Here is a 17,485-nt window from a genome sequence, read left to right on the forward strand (position 1 = left end):
ATAGCTTTGACTATGCAGACTTTTGTCAGCAAAGTGATGTCTGTGCTTTTTAATACACTGTCTAGGTTTGTCATAGCTTTCCTTCCAAGGAGCAAATGTCTTTTAATTTTATGGCTGCAGCCACCATCCACAGTGATTTTGGAGCCCACGAAAACAGAGTCTGTCACTGCTTCCACTTTTTCTTCTTCTACTTGCCATGAAGTGGTAGGACTGGATGCCATGATCTTAGTTTTTTTTTAATGTTGAGTTTCAAGCCAGCTTTTTCATTCTCATCTTTCACCCTCATCAAGAGGCTCTTTAGTTCCTCTTCACTTTCTGCCATTAGAGTGGTATCATCTGCATATCTGAGGTTGTTGATGTTTCTCCCAGCAATCTTGATTCCAGGTTGAGCTTCGTCCAGCCTGGCATTTTGCATGGTGTACTCTGAATATTATTTAAATAAACAACCAGGACCATTGGTTGAATAGCAAAATCTGATGAATGATTGGGAATGACTTGTAACTGCATTTTTGATAGAGCTAAAAGGTAAAGAGGGATGAAGGGTGATAAGCTAAAATATTTTAGCCTCGAGGAGGAGCACTGAGAGAATAAGGAAAATGCCCATCTTATAGCCCAATTCTGAAATTCATTTTATATGGAAGAATGAGCAGTTTCTACTTTAGATAATTTATAGGTGAGTTGGTATCCTTAGTAGAGAGCCATATTTCAGTTAATATTGAAGAAGAGAGACCATGTAATGAAAAGGTGGAAGCTATGCAAATAGTTTGTTAATTTTGCAAAAGGAGTTCCAGGGGCCAGTGTCTTATCTGAAAAGCCATTCAATATTGTAGTAGCCTTTTGTAATTGGGATCAGCTTGAAGCTAACATTTGTAAAGCCCGACAGTGCCTCTAATAACCCTGTTACCACTGAAATTTTTTCTCCATATATTGAGGAGCCCCTAAGGTTCATTGATTTAGAATTTAATGTTTCATTTCTGATTGGCATTAATTTATCTGTCAAAAAACTTTTCATGGACATTTATTTTAATTTAAAAGAAAGAATTCTATGTCTTTTGCTATACCATCCCCCTCATTTTCTTCTTTAGATGCTCAGTGGTCTATAAAAAATCTTGAAGAAATGATACATAAGATTCACATAACTATACAGAGGCGTATTAAAGCAACTCCAAATGACAAGATAATTAACACTTACATCTTTCTACCCAGTGGTGTGTACGTGAGATATTTTTGCTATTGTCTGTGAGTCCTTGGAAGAACTGTGTATAGATAGGTCTTAAAAGAAATAAAACTTTGGACAAGATAGAATATGAATGTATCTTTAGTGTTTGACTCTGAGGCCTGGCCTGCCACTTTGTTAGATCCCAAATACTTAGACAAATTATATGCATACAAACCTGAGATAATCAATTAGTATAGTGTGGTCATTAAGAACTCGAATTTTAGAGTCAGCTCAATCAGATGGATTCAAATCACCACTTCTTTTTAGTGTGATCGTATATAAATTATTTAAATTCTTTCAGCTCCATTTATGAAATAGGTACAATAATAGTACCTAGTATTACAGGAATGGGTTCAGAATTAAATGAGATAATGCATGAAAGAGTTTATTTCATGACTGGCAAAACATTAAATATGCAGTAAGGAATAGCTTCTCCTATTGTTATCATTGTCAGCAGCCACAGCAGTTAATGAACATCCAGCAACTCTTGGAAGGTCCTTTGCACACCATGCAGACCTTTATCTGTAGTTTGTGAATCAGTTAGGTTTGGAGATGCCCTTTTATTTGATTTATGTTGTGCTTTTTTGTAGCTATCTGTCAAACTTCCATATTTATTTGGAAAGTTATCATCCAGAACTGATAATTTTCTAATTCTTAGCTCATGCTTTTGCAAGAAATCAATTAGTTAGCTCAGATGTTTACTAGAGATGGTACCTATTGCTTTGGATACTACCATCTAGGAATGTTGTTGATTTCTTACTGACAGACTGTCAAACCAAGTTCCTTTAAGATGACAATTATTATTAGGACTTAGGAAATGTGAAGAAAATATTCCTTTTCCTTTAAAAATTGACAGTAACCTCTGAGTATTTCTTTTCTGTTTGAATTTCATTTTATATTCTCCATGTGTTCGTATGTCTTACATGTAGTTTTGGATATTGGAACACTGGGTCCCAACAGAGAAACTGGATTTTGAATACTAGCAGGTCTTGATGACCTAACACTTCCCTCCTTGATCAAACTTGGGCTATTGTAGCTTTCATGTACTAGGATGTTCAGTCTGTGTCTGGCTTTGGAATTTCCAAACCTTTTACTTTGTATCTTCTAAAAATATGGAGGTCTAGGTTCACATTCAGGCTCAACTACTTGTTAACAGCACTAGTTCAGTAATTTGTTCATTTATTCAACAAGTTCATGTGAAGCCCCTACTCCATGCAAAGTACCATCCTGGAGGCCTGAAACAAAATGGGAAACCTCTGATGTTGAACTGGAGAGTAATGGATCTAAATCCATTAGATACGTGGTTTGAAAAGGAGCCTCAGAGGTTTATTTATCAGGAGCCTCAAAGATCCGTTGTAAAGCTGTTGCAGTAATCCATGATAGAGATGATTTGGGAGCTTCAGCATATTTATGCATCATAATTCAAGCCATTGGAGGGAGTGAAGCAACTCATCTAACCTCTCTGAGTCCATCAGTAAACTGGAAATGCTAATCCCTGTATATTTTTCTCATAGTATTGTTACAAAGTCAAATGAGATACTATACATAAAATCATTTGTATACAGCCATGGAAATTTTATTTATTATAACTGTCATTTCTTTATCCATATGCTTTCATATGTTTTTATCTTGTTTTCTTTCCCACTTCCACTGTTACATGATTTATAATGTTAAATATTTTCAGATTTTAATAATCTGTTCACGTTCCTAAATTATTTGAAAGATTGGTGTGTTAAAAATATAGCAATTTAACCAAATCCAGGGGACATTTGGTTGTGAGGAAATGCAGCAGCAATTGCATCTTTTAAAATTTGCCATAATTCATCTTTTCCCCGGGCCCATCAGCCTTTTGCACAGAATAGACCAAGTCCCTGTACAGAAAGGTTAATAGTATGCATCTTGCCAAATTCCCAGCTCTTTAATGGTCATGTTAACCAGAGCTCAGTTTGCTATTCTGGAAAGGAACAAGGACCCCAAAGCCTTGTATTTCCCCCTTCTTACCATAGTAGCCCTTGCTTTACAGGTCAAGAAACCAATGTGGAGAGTCTGCCTAAACTCAGGACTTAATGAAACAATTTCAGGTTAGATTCATGACTTTACTGAGCAAATTATGGTGTAAAATATTGGCAGAACACCATTTGTCACTTAACTCCATAAACCCCACTCTAACTGAAAGATCAGATCACTTTCTACATTCCTAGAGAAGTAGTTTTAGCTCAAAGTCAGGATCAAATAGCCCACTACTAAAGTCTGGATTTTCTATCTCTTAGTATATATTTACTAAAATAAATGGCTGCAAGGTTCCCTTTTGGTATAGCAGGCTGTCCTCTGACTCAGGTGTGAGATGTTTTAGCAAACCTTATCAGGGCAGACCTTAATAGGCTTGCTTATGATTTTGCAACTGGAGCTTCTGAACTAAAGGATCTTTATAAAAATGATCTTTCTCAATTTTAAGTACTAAGCCCAAATACCTGCCATTTGAGGTAACTGTACTCACTTTTTATTTTTTCTGTTACTTGAGTCCAGCTATCCTTGACTGTCCACCTCTGTATAGTTAATTATCCCCATAGACTCCCCACAAGGTTCTGTCTGAGAACTTCAGGCATCCCTTTACCAATCTCTTCCTGGTTGAGAGGGAGACAGAAGAGAAGTGAGTCTTCAGGACCCTGGTCAGAAGCATCACAGAACCACATGTGACGGGTCTCACATCCATTCTTCTTTTACAGCCTTTGAAGTTTACATTTGCAAAAGGAATTTTGATCTTTGGCAGTGTTAAACTCCCTGGTGGCTCAGATGGCAAAGAATCCACCTGCAGTGCAGGAGACATGGGTTCGATCCTTAGGTCAGAAAGATCCCCTGGGAAAGGGAATGGCTACCTACTCCAGTATTCTTGCCTGGAGAATTCCATGGACAGAGGAGCCCAGCAGGTTACAGTCCGTGGTGTTGCAAAGAGTCGGACATGACTGCACAACTAACATTTTCACTTTTCACATTTTGCAAACCCAAACTGCATCAGCTAACCAAACTGTTAAAGTGACTACTAGCTCATATATTACATCAAGCCTCTCCAGTGAGATGCCTAATAGTAATTAACTTGTCATTTAAAATTATGTTTAGTTGTCCTTGAATAAGCAGTACAAAATGCATATCCACACCATTGTAGTTTTTTTTTCCTCCCCTAGAGATTCCTTAGAAAACTCTTCCATTTCTTTCTGAATGTATTCTCTGCTACTCTTACTTTGTATGTCACCTTTGAGACCATGTTGTGTTTAGATCCTAGTCATGGGACAATATTCAGTAAGGGGTAGAGCAGAGCAGAGTGCTACCCTTCTGTGGCAAGGGAGAAACAATGGAAAACATTCTGGAGAAGGCCGAGGGATCAAGGTTTCAAAATTTCTCTTAGCACCTTGCATTTATCAAGGAAATGTGGTGAAAGTATGAAGACAGGTGGTGTATCAGTTCATAACTTGAAAGATCAGTTTGTGCCCCATTTTCATTGTAAGTTGCCCAGTGTTATTAAAAGCTTTTACATGAAAACTTTTCATATTCTTCAGTTTACTTAAATTGAACAATGTCAGGACAACCTGGAGAAGGAAGTGGCAACCCACACCAGTATTCTTCCTGGAAAATTCCCTGGACACAGGAGCCTGGTGGGCTATAGTCCATGGGATCTCAAAGAGTCAGACAAGACCGAGCAACTAATGCTAAATTCTAGGACAACCTAGTCCTCCAAAGCTTCATCTTCAATGAGAACTTGTTCCCAAGTGACTCAAGATAATACCTTAATTATGAGCTTGGCTGCCATATTCCACTGACCATTAAGTTCTCATCCTAGGAAATGAAGGGATGTCTTAATGCCCTTTTCCCTGCCATCACCTGTTAATAAATTCTAAATATTCTTTTTAAATAAAGTCTTTGGTTTGCCAGCTCAGTCTTCAATCATCTGTCTTAATTAAATTATGCTTATTTGCATGGAACAAAAATTTATTCAAAATAGTTCAAAAAAAGAGGAGGCCTTATTTCGAGTACATGGATTTCATAGGACCCCATCAAAAGATAAATAGCAGGTCACTTAGGTTAGGGATCATGTCTCCTCACTCCTGTCTCCTTAGTCTCTTACATAGTGCCTGACATATGGTACTTACTTAATATTTATTTATTGAATGAATAAAAATGACTCAGCAACTACCCAAGTTTCTGGATCTTTTTGGTCAGCTCTGATGATGGAAGGGAATAGAAGTAAGAAGTGGCTTAGAATGGATGTCATGTGATGTGAATAGCAAGACAAACAGGGATGTAGTTGGAACCCTAAGGAATATTCTCTTAGGAGAATGGACGATTGGCAACTTGAGTACACATATCCTACCAACTTCTGTGGATTATAAAGCCATTCTTGCCAATGACAGTCACTTTTTGATATATCACCTGTATAATATATAATAATTAAAATCAGAGGTGATGCAAACAGATTGGGCTTTGACATCAATCTTTTTCTATCACTTCTGATATTTATCATTATATATTATGTTTAGTAGTTTGGACATTTTATTCCCCTTCTAAACCTCAGTTTCTCTACTTACAAAATGAATTTGCAATTATACTATCTCACAGACTTGTTCAGTTGATTGAGTAATTAATACATAACAAATGCTCAGTAACTGCTAGCCACTATCCTTGACGTCCGTGTCATTATCATTGTCATGAAGAGTATTAACCTGGAAGGAACGTTGTATTATGACCTCAGTTTTGCCACTAATTTGCTGTGTGATCTTGGTAATTCATTAAATCTGAATTTGGGCTTCTTGTCTATAATACGAGAACACTTGGCTAGATTGTTTCTGAGTTTCCATTTAGTTCTGTGGGCTTCCATGGTGGCTCAGACAGTAAAGAATCCGCCTGCAATGTGGGAGACCTGGGTTCAGTTACTGGGTTGGGAAGATTCCCCTGGAGAAGGAAATAGCAACCCACTCTAGTATTCTTGCCTGGAGAATTCCATGGACAGAGGAGCCTGTCTTCTGTGGGCTATTTAGTTCTAAGATATTACAGTTTATCATGGGAGGGCAGATTGTGTGGATATGTTTATGTGTTTGGAAAATTATTATAAGAATTAAATGAGATAATTAATGAAATGCTTTATAGATCCTAATATGCACATATTTGTAAGCATCAGTAAATATTAAATATGTTTCTTGTAGTTTTTATTATAGTTATGTATGATAACATGTATGATATAGTTATGTATGATAACATCAGGGAACAGAGTATATGGAAGTAGAAAGCAGTCTTTGAGTGATTGCCATCAAGAGCTCTTATAAATTTAATGACCATTGGAATAGGGTCAGTAATTTTTTTTCTCAAAGAAACTTTCTGTATAATTAAGACAAGATTGTCTCAGGCTGCTTTATGCTATTTACTTTTGGATAATATTAGTTTAGGAAGAAAGTGAGCGGTCTAGTCAAGACCTAAAGCACTATGAGAAAGTGAAAGTGTTAGTCCCTCGTTGTGTTCAACTCTTTGCGACCCCATGAACTATGTAACCCGCCAGGCTCCTCTGTTCATGGGCTTCTCTGGGCAAGAATACTGGAGGGGGTTGCCATTCCCTTCTCTAGGAGATCTTCCTGACCCAGAGATCGAACCATGGTCTCCTTCATTGCAGGCAGATTCTTCTACCATCTGAGCCACAAGGGTATCCCCTAGAAATGTCGGTGTGGTTTAGGGGAAAATCAGAGTTTCCATGGTGAAATGTGTTAGCAGTCCTGAATTTCAGAAGTGTAAAGAGTATGGTTACATTTCTTTTGGGAACTTACTTACTAGAACCTGAGTACTAATATAGTACTGATATGAGAAATAGATTTTTACAAATTGGCTTTCTATAAGATTTGCTTTACACTTCTTGATATCTACAGACTTTTGAACTCTGTGGGAGAAGGTGAGGGTGGGATGTTTCAAAAGAACAGCATGTATACTATCTATGGTGAAACAGATCACTAGCCCAGGTGGGATGCATGAGACAAGTGCTCGGGCCTGGTGCACTGGGAAGACCCAGAGGAATCGGGTGGAGAGGGAGGTGGGAGGGGGGATCGGGATGGGGAATACGTGTAAATCTATGGCTGATTCATATCAATGTATGACAAAACCCAGTGAAATGTTGTGAAGTAATTAGCCTCCAACTAATAAAAAAAAAAAAAGAAAAGAAAGAAATATTTGTTTGAAACCTGGACATTTTCATATTATGTAAAAAAAAAAAAAAAGATTTACTTTAATCTTAGAAATGTTTAATTATTGTAGCAAGTGGTATCATTACATATTATGGGATTTTTGTGAAAAGTTTTGAATTTGCTTCCTTTCCTATTAAAGCATAGGTTTTATGTTTTATCCAGAAGACACTTCTCAAATTGTATCTTAATTGTTTTAATTGTACCTCTTCAAGTCTTAAAAAGAAAACCCCTTATGCCCTCTTAGGAATATAAGGCTTGAAGAGAGACAAATGGAGAAAGTTTGAGCCCAGTAAGATTTTAAACCTCATCTTCTTAAGTTATATCAAAATAAAAGATGCCTCCTAAAAAAAAAAAAAAAAAAAAGATGCCTCCTTTGTTTGAGGATATGTAATGCCTGAAGACGCAAATTTCCTGTTGCAGACTACTGAAGGACATTTTGTGTGTTTCAGTATCATTAATTTCAGATCCCTTAGCTTCTATCCTCGGCCTCATCTTTCTAAATTGCAGTTTTAAAACAAGCTTTCCTGTTCTGCCCTCTTCCATCTGAGAAACATTACAGTGGAAAGATTGATGATAGACTTCGAGTTTGTATGCAGAAAAATAAACTTGCTTCCTATAATTTGCAGTGTTCTGCACATGTGAAAATCTAAAGATAATTAGTTGTTATTGCTTTAATGTGATGGAGACAATAACTTGTTCTATGAGACAAGCTCCTTGGCTAATGAATTTTGTCTTTTGGTTGATTGACTGGTTAATGGGATCAGAAAGAAATATTTTATGTTTCTTCTTCAGAAAAATGCTTTCATTTTCTGTTGGAAATGTACAGGGATTTGGGTGGCCAGTCTTTGTTAGAACAAATCTTTATTTGTTCTATCATTTGTATTCCCTTTTTCTCAGTTTTGTTCTATATTCTTGTTTCTCATTCTCATTTTGACTCAATATTTGCAATGAAACTCACATTTGCAAGGGAAAATCATGAAGTTGGCAGTTATATATGTATATGTATTATATATAGTTAGTTATAGTTATCAATATTTCATTCATTCTCTTCATTCCTTGTTTTCTCTGCAAGACCTGGAACACTGTAGATATTCTATACAAAAAATGAAATTTAAAACTGAAGTGCAGTGGGAATGTATAGGATGAAAAATAGAGGCCATTTTTCTGAGAGGTACTTTCTCAGTCACACAGCTCTCAATCAACCTATGCAAAGGCTTCCCCAGAAACTTATAGGTTGTGTGGCTTCATCTCTCTCCCACTTCCCAGGCCCTTACTAGTTCTTTTTAAAAGTAGGATTGAGCTTGGATTCTCAGATCTAAAATGGTGTGGGAAGAACGCAAACTGCAGACATCTTCCTTCTGTCAGAAATAGGCAGTACAAAACCCTGCTTTGTTTGCGGTTGTCGTCCCACACCAGCAAGCTCTGTCATGCTAGGTGCTGTGCTGTTATGATGTGCCTTTCTTAGCCATGGAAAACCCAAACAGAAGGCTTCACTGACGTTTAAAGGGCCACGTCACTTCTCTTTGACTATGGATGATGAACCCTGTGTCCTCTGAAAGGACTTTTCTCAGACATGGATCAGTGAGTAGTGCCCACTCAGCAGCTATTTTGGTTTATGGGCTGAAGTTCCTTGAATTCCGGGAGATAAGACAGTCATTGTCTCTGTGAGCCCATTGCCAGACACCTGGTCATTTGATAGTAGGTGCTGCCAACCTGAGCACTGAAGGCAGGCAGCCTGCTCTTCCTCACCATGGCTAAGATGCCATCCTTGTCAAGAAAATGGAGATGGATCATGCTGCTCTCACCTTGTTATGCATCACTGTCAAACCCTGCTGTTGGCTTCCAGACATCGGCCAACAGAGACAAAATACTTTTCTGGTAGCAAGTGTGACCTTGGATTGTTTGTGAGCATTTAAGTGATGAGGAAGTACAAAGGACCGCTACGTGAAGAATCATACTACGCAATTAAGCTTTTTTATCTGTGGCAAAACCAATACTCTAAATTCTGTTTGGTAAATGTGGTACTTATCCCAGCTCTAAATAAGGACAGGGACTGATTCCTCTTTGAAATTGTTTGGATTTTTCTTCCCAGCTTTATTTCAAGGGATATTTGGAGGGAGGAAGACAGAGGTGGTAGGAGGAAATTAACTTAAATCAGCTGGTAGCTTCCAGAAGTCCATTTTCTTGCTCTATGATTTTGAAAAGAAGAGGACCAGATGTTTTTTAAAGTGATATTCCAAACTTGGTGCTCCTTCCTTCTTTTTCTACATTTTCTATTTTAGCTGTTTCAGATTTCTTTACTTATTTTTTCTCAACTTTGAGACCTTCTGCACTTTGGAAGTTACAGTGACTGGAAAGATTAAGAAATGCCATTTCAAAGAAGTAGAAATTTAAAAATATAGTGTGGTTATTCCTTTTTTCCTGTTACCTAACCCTAGTTCCAGACCCAGTAAAACAGGTTTTTCTTAAAGTTAAAAGAGTTTGTTATAGCAATTTCATAATCTCCAAAGACTTTTTACTATTTCCCTATTAGAAACTTTAAAAACAATTATTTAAAAATTTTCATGAGTCCTCATAATTTGCTTGAAAACACCCAGAAACATTTTCATGGAGAAATGAGCCCACTGAAACAACAATGTTTCTTAATCATTGCAAACCAGAGACCTCACCTCACCATTAGCACCAGAGCAATGTTTGGCTGAGGCTTCCCAGGTGACTCAGTGGTAAGGAACCTGCCTACCAACGTAGTAGACGGGGATCAGCAGGTTCAGTCCCTCGGTCGGGAAGATCTCCTGGAGGAGAAAATAGCAACCCACTCCAGTATTCTTGCTAGGATAATCCCATCGACAGAGGAGCCTGGTGGGCTACAGTCCATGGGGTTGCCAAGAATCAGACACGACTGAGCCACTGAGCTTGACAGTGTATATACGGCTGCCATCTCCTTCTCCTATATCAACTAGCTACAAACATCACCTCAGGTGAAGAGTTATTTCTTCAGCACCGCTACCTCATTCTATCAAGCCATTTGCACCTCCCTTTTATTCACATGGGCTACAATTCTAATAATTGTACTAAACCAGACTCTCCCAAGAACATCTGATGCATTTACTATTCTTGTCTCCAAGTGATTACGCTGAGACATTGTGTACAATTTCTATTTTCTTTGGCCCGTACTTCATGTCTTTGGGGTTGAGGCCAGTAAACTATTTATTTTAATTAGGCCATTTTATAGGGTGTAAACCAGGAAATCATATTAAATACAGTGTATATTTAAAAATTATTTTAATTGTTGAAAATTGACAGACTTGGGCCCACAAGAAATGCCTGTAACATTCTCATCCACCTACTGGCTTTAGGTGGAACAGTTACCATATACATCTCAAAAAGTTGATCAAAGTCCTAATTTTTATGAAACATTTTAAAAGAAAAAAAACTTTCATTCTTTTCCATTATCACCTGCTGTAACATTTCAAGAGTTAACAGATTCTGATTTGAGTTCTAATTTGAGTTCTGAGTTGATTTTAATTAAACCATCTATCTGATCTAGTTTTAGTATTACAAATTTTAGAAATTTATCCTTTCTCTCTTCCTCTCTTTTATGTATGTGTATATGAGAGAGTGGCACCACACAATTCCCTTAGCACTCCCAATTTCTTTTTTCTGAGATTGGAATTTAGAAAATATGAGTAAAAAAATTGCCAACACTTCCACTTAGAAAAACTGAAGTTTTCAGAAACTAGTGAGACAATGTATAGCATTTTTAAAGTCTTACCTATAATGTTCTATAATAGTAGTTGATCTATATTTTGCTTCTATTTTCTACTCCTTTCCTGGGAGGAGAAAGTAGTATATATTAGGGTCAGTGGTGGGATAATGTACACCTACCAGTACATTGGATGGGTAAATCGAGGTCTGTGTCTTTGTCTTTGTTTGATCACTAAGTAGCTGTGAATTTGGACAACACACTTAATCTCTTGCAAAACCGTTTTACTCATTTGTTATATGTGAGTGATTTGGACTAGGATATCCCATTGGACAACATGGCTAGGAATTAACCATTCAAATAGGATGAGGCAGATTGGGAAGGGTGTTCTGACAAAGGCAAGTATTTGTGTAAATTCTGGGAGGAAATAAAGAATATGGCATAATAGGGAAATAAAGCTAATTCATTTGACTAGAAAATAAAGTGAAATGAACTGGGGTATCCAGAAGGAAATGTGGAAATATAACTGTTATTATTGGAGCCAAAGCAGATTTTAGAGTGCGCACTTTTAGTGGAAGTAGGTGATAGACCAGATTGCTAGGAGTTGAGAAGTGAATGGAAGACAAAGAAATTGAATCAGTGCTTGTAAAAGACTCTCAGAAATTGACATTGAAAGAGAAGAGAGAAAAGGTTGTTTATTTCGTTGCCTCCGTTAAGCCTGATAATTGGGACTGTTTAATTGTAAATAACAGCAAATATTTTGTATAATGTAGCCAAGAATAAAAGAAAAATAGCTGTTACATTATTTTGTTGGTATCAGTAAAATTTCCCTAGTAATCTTTCTCTCTTCTTTCTCTGCTCTTTCTTCCTGGATGATGTGCCTTTCTGAAGAAATTCAAGTCTCCTCAGTTTTTCACCAAATCCCAGCAGTCGGGCTTAAGGGCCTGCCATTCCCTCTGGCTCACAGAATCTTTTTGTCAGCTGTCTGCCTGTCAGTGGATGGAAACAAGGTGTAGCATCAGCTCCTGCCCAGACAATTAACCAGGGAAAAGAATGAGGTTCTGTACACTCCTGTAGAAAAGCATTTCAAGGGCTTTTAAACATTTTAAAGACAGGAGTGCTTTTAATACTTGAGATGCTCATTTGTCTCCTATACTTCCTAGTTGTTAGGATATTCCTTTCAAAGCACCAGCTTATCATGGAAAGAAGTTGCTTGCGTACCTGAAGAAACACTTACTTCCATTTCCTTTTTTTCCCAACTGACTTAAATTCTCTTAAAACACTGATCTCCCCCTCTCTTACCAGTGCCTCCAAGTTAAAACGCCTAACACTGCCTCTGGAGTTCCTGTTGTGTCTGCCTTCAAGTCTTTGGTCTTACAACCACCAGCTTAAGGTCTCAGGTTTCACTGACAGAGATTCTCTTCTTCACCTTCTTTTGTTTTTGTTTGCTTGGTTGGTTGTTTTAGGGGAAAAAAAGAAAAGGGAAAACACACCTCAAACTGAGCTCTTAGTGGCAATGTTTATATTCTTTAGTAAGATAGATCCTAAGTGTAGATCTTGACCTCAGAAAATAAATTCATTAGTCTGTATAACTGTAATGGCAGACCAGTATTTATGTTCATATTGATCTAATGCAAACAGTTAGTGTGGAGGTAGATCATTGTTTTAATACTTAACATTATAATTCCATTTGAGGAGGTGGAATTCCTAACTAATACTTGAGCAAGTATATGAAGCAAAGCTAGAAAATGTAGAAAATGTTATTTTTCTCTTAGAAAGATCTGTAAAAATTTTATTTTGCCATGTCAAAAATGATCTCTTGTAATGAACACTCACTTTAATGCAATATCTTTAAGTTTTTTGATTTATTGAAGAAGTGGCCATGTAGGCAAAAAAAAAGCATATCATTATTTCATTGTATCTGTTTCCAGTAAATTCCATATTTGTTATGCTGGGACATATCTGGCTATAACCTAGATATTCACATGGGCCCAACATCAATTTGTATTGTGCTTGATCTGAATTGAAACGTGTTCCAACAGCAATTCTCCAACACCAACCGAGTGAGTGAGTGAAAGTCACTCAGTTGTGTCCGACCCTGCACAGTCCATGGAATTCTCCAGGCAAGAATACTGGAGTGGGTAGCAATTCCCTTCTCCAGGGGCTCTTCCTAACCCAGGGATCAAACCCAGGTCTCCCACATTGCAGGCAGATTCTTTACCAGCTGAGCCACCAGGGAATCCCAGCAACAACTGGTTGTTCTGCAGTTCAATCCAGTTCTAACACTAACTACCTGGAGTTAGTACAGATTCTACAAATTAAGGAAGGGTTCAGTCCCACAAGGCTGCCCCTATAGAGATGTCAGCCACAAGCCTCAGGTGTCGTCAAGCCACTCCCACTTCTTTCTAGCTGACTACAGATTTTGGGGACTTCCCTGGTGGCTCAGATGGTAAAGAGTCTGCCAGCAGTGTGGGAGGCCTGTGTTCGATCCCTGGGTTGGGAAGATCCCCTGGAGAAGGAAATGGCAACCCACTCCAGTACTCTTGCCTGGAAAATCTCATGGATGTAGTAGCCTGGTAGGCTACAGTCCATGGGGTTGCAAAGAGTCGGACACAACTGAGCGACTTCACTTTCATTTTTCACTTTCACAGGTACTGATCTCACCACATCCCCTTTCAGTTCAGTTGTTGTTCAGTCGCTAAGTCATGTCTAACGCTTTGGGATCCCATGGACTGCAGCATGTCAGCCTTCCCTGTCCTTGACTATCTCCTGGAGTTTGCTCAAATTCATGTCCATTGAGTCAGTGATGCTATCTACCCATATCATCCTCTGCTGTCCTCTTCTCTTTTTGTCTTCAGTCTTTCCCAGCATCAAGGTCTTTTCCAGTGAGTTGACTATTTACATCAGGTGGCCAAAGTATTGGAGCTTCAACTTTAGCATCAGTCCTTCCAATGAATATTCAGGGTTGATTTCCTTTAGGATTTACTGGTTTGATCTCCTTCTCCAGCACCACAATTCAAAAACATCAGTTCTTCGGCCCTCAGCTTTCTTTGTGTTCCAGCTCTCACATCTGTACATTCAGTTCAGTAATTCACTACAGAAACTCACATAACTCACCAAAAATGCTGTACTTATGATTGCAGTTTTATTATAAAGGCTGTAACTCAGGAACGGTCAAATGGAAGAGATATACAGGACAGGATCCTGGAGAGGAAGCTGGCAAAACAGAACTTCCATGTCCTGTCCTTAAGGAATCAGGCATGTCAACCTTCCAGCACATCAGCATGTTCACCAAATCAGGAAGATCCACTGAGCTTCAGTGCACAGAGTTTTCATGTGAGGGTTTTATTATGTAGTGAAGTGAATCCTTCATTTGTGTCCAGCTCTTTGTGACCCCATAGACTGTAGCCTGCCAATTAATTAATTAATTCATGTCCATGGAATTATCCAGGCAAGAATACTGGAGTGGGTAGCTGTTCCCTTCTCCATGGGATCTTCCTAAGCCAGGAATGGAACCCAAGTCTCCACATTGCAGATGGATTCTTTACCATCTGAGCCACCAGGGAAGCCTGAAGCATGATTGAATAAATAACTTGCTACATGATTGAAATCGACCACCATCCCTTCCCCTCTCTGGAGATTGAGGGTGGGCTGAACGTGTCAACCCTCTCGTCACAGGCTTGGTCATTCTGGTTTGTGCAGCCCCTCCCTTAAAACTACTTAAGGGCCCTCAGGAGTCAACTTCTCAGCATAAACTTAGGTATGATCAAAATGATTCAATTATGAATTGCTCAGGAGCTTTCCTGTTGCTCAGGACCTTTGGAGGATATAAAACTCCTTGTCAGGAGCTAGGACCTAAGACCAGGTATATTCCTTGTTATGTAATAGGCCTCAAGAGTATATTTGATTCAGTCCCATAGCTTTAAGCAAGTGAAATATTATTGCCTTCATTTTACAGGGGAGACATCTGGCACTAAAAACTTATATGATAAGCCCAAGGTCACATAAGTAAAATCTAGAAATATTGGAATCCTAGTTACCTTAGCTAATGATAAATCCATTTTCTGTGAACACCAATCAATGTAGACTAAGACTCAGTTTTCCTAGCAAATTGTGAGACTATCCACGAAATTTATACCAAAGAAACATTATCCGCTTTTGCAGTTATAAGTCAGGATTGTTACTGTCATCACTTGCTGGGGAACCTGAGAGTCAAAGAGCTTTGTCTGGAAACATACACTGCTCAACTGTCAGTTTTTTTAATATACCTTAATCATTCCAAAATGATTTGAGACTACTTTCAGTAGGATAAGTTGAAAAAATTAGTAAATTAGATATTAAGAAAAGAAAATGAGATGAAGAGAAGAAAGGAAAGAATACTAGCATAAAAATCAATAGAGAGGTACTATAAAAATTTATTGATAGACATAGTGAAGAATATACAAAGTATATAGCTGCCTCAGAGGGTGACATATTTTTAAAATATGAGCTGAAGAGAAGCCATTGTGTAGTACCCGGAACATTTGTTTCGATCCTAATTTCATAGTCAATATAGAAACAATTCATATTGCTGTGAATTTGGAGAGTGCTCTTTCCTTGTCATTCTGAAATCATTCTTTGCACATTTCATTTTAGCTTTCATTCTTTACAGTCAACATCATCTGAAGCTGTGCTGTCCAAAACTATAGATACCAGCCACAAGTGGTTATTTGAGCATTTGACACACAGCTCAAATATGAGTTGTACTCTAAGTGAAGAACACATCCTGGATTTTGACAAAAACCTCATGAATAATTTTTAAAATGCTAATTTTATGTTGATATTAAAATATTTTATATATATTAAGTAAAATAATATATGCTATTATTAATTTTTAACTGATTTTTATTTTCTTAAGTGTATCTACTAAAATTTCTAAAATTATACATGTAGCTCTTGTTTCTATTTGTACAATGCTTTTCTGGAGAATTTATTACCATTATGTTAAGTGCCTATAGAATCCTTCTCAATGTAAAATTTCAGATAAACTTAATTCTGTCTTGTGTCCATACAACAGAATGATCAGTGCTGAACAAACACATGGATAAGATTAAGTCCTTGAAAGCACAGTAAAAATATCAAGGATATAAAGTTACTACTTTAGAACACCAGTCTTTCTCATCTCTCAGGAAACCCACGCTTTTCATTGCAGGTTCTCAGCTTTCTTTAAGATTATTCACAGAAGCACTGCTGTTTCCTAATTGGCAGAGGCTTCTTTTCACTATAGTATTAAAAAAAATCTATTATGTAATCAGCCTTTATTTTTCAAAATTGCAAAACTTCAGAGGAAAATTGTGGTGTTACACAGACCTGTATATTTTTATGACTTCATTGTTATTGAAATGAAAAAGATATACAAATGTATATATGTACATATATAAAAGGAACATGTAAAGTAAATATTTGCTTTCAGACATTATAGGTCAGGGATGCATATTGAAATAATAGAGGGGTTAGGTTTTAACTGGTTCACCAACTTACTTTTTTTGGTTTTAATTTTTTCATCTGTAAAAGTCCTTAGCACTTACAAATGCTCCTTTCAGCTTTAGGATTCTTGGTTGTAAACTCAAGTCCTGGGACATTTTGTGCTATGTTTTTGGCAATTATTTATGGAAATATTAAGGGAACATCCAATGCCATGTGGCATGACATTGTTCTGCCACTTATTATGGGTCTTGGCTTTCCTTAACCTTCTTCCTCTGCAATGCAAAAGATACTCTGTTTAATTTGGTGAATACATCTAATGTGTTCTTATCCACCATTTAGAATACTATTTCCTTAAACAAGGAACACCACTTTATGTCTATAAAAGCACCCAGTGGCATCTGGACTCCATGACATGGTAGGAATTTATGTCACCTCCTTCTTTTAAATCTTGAATAAAATTATGACTTTCTAGTTTGCTTTGCTAGAAATCAGCCAATTAATTTCATTAAACTGTTTACAGATTCTTCTTCTATGTTATAGATGTTAGTAAGGCATAAAAATCAATTTCTCCAATTTGCTAGGTTTATTCCACATAAGACAGCTGTCTCCAGGGGAATGTGTTCTGTCATTGACACCAGTCTCTGCCAGTATCTGAACCCTCATTTCCTTTCAGTGGTACAGTATGAGGGAGAGACACATGGAAACTGATTGGCTTATTTACTCAGCAGCATCATGAAAGTTCCTTCATGCTTGTGGCCATTTTCTCTCTTACAGTGGATTAATCTCTTATTAATTAAAAACCTATATTTATCTGTCCTAGTTTTCAATTGTCTTTTAAAGCAAAAGGAGCTAGGAGAATTAAACTTTGAAAACAATTTA

The 17,485-nt window shown here is 37.4% G+C and overlaps 1 protein-coding gene across 2 annotated transcripts in view; it reads left to right on the forward strand.

The window, feature by feature from the left end:
- The window catches only part of EXOC6B (exocyst complex component 6B), a 661,839-nt gene that overhangs the window by 468,700 nt on the left and 175,654 nt on the right, over positions 1–17,485 (forward strand). The gene's annotated exons all lie outside the window — the stretch shown is intronic.

The sequence above is a fragment of the Cervus canadensis genome, chromosome 5 (genome assembly GCF_019320065.1).
Source record: "Cervus canadensis isolate Bull #8, Minnesota chromosome 5, ASM1932006v1, whole genome shotgun sequence".
NCBI classification, from domain to species: Eukaryota; Metazoa; Chordata; class Mammalia; order Artiodactyla; family Cervidae; genus Cervus; species Cervus canadensis.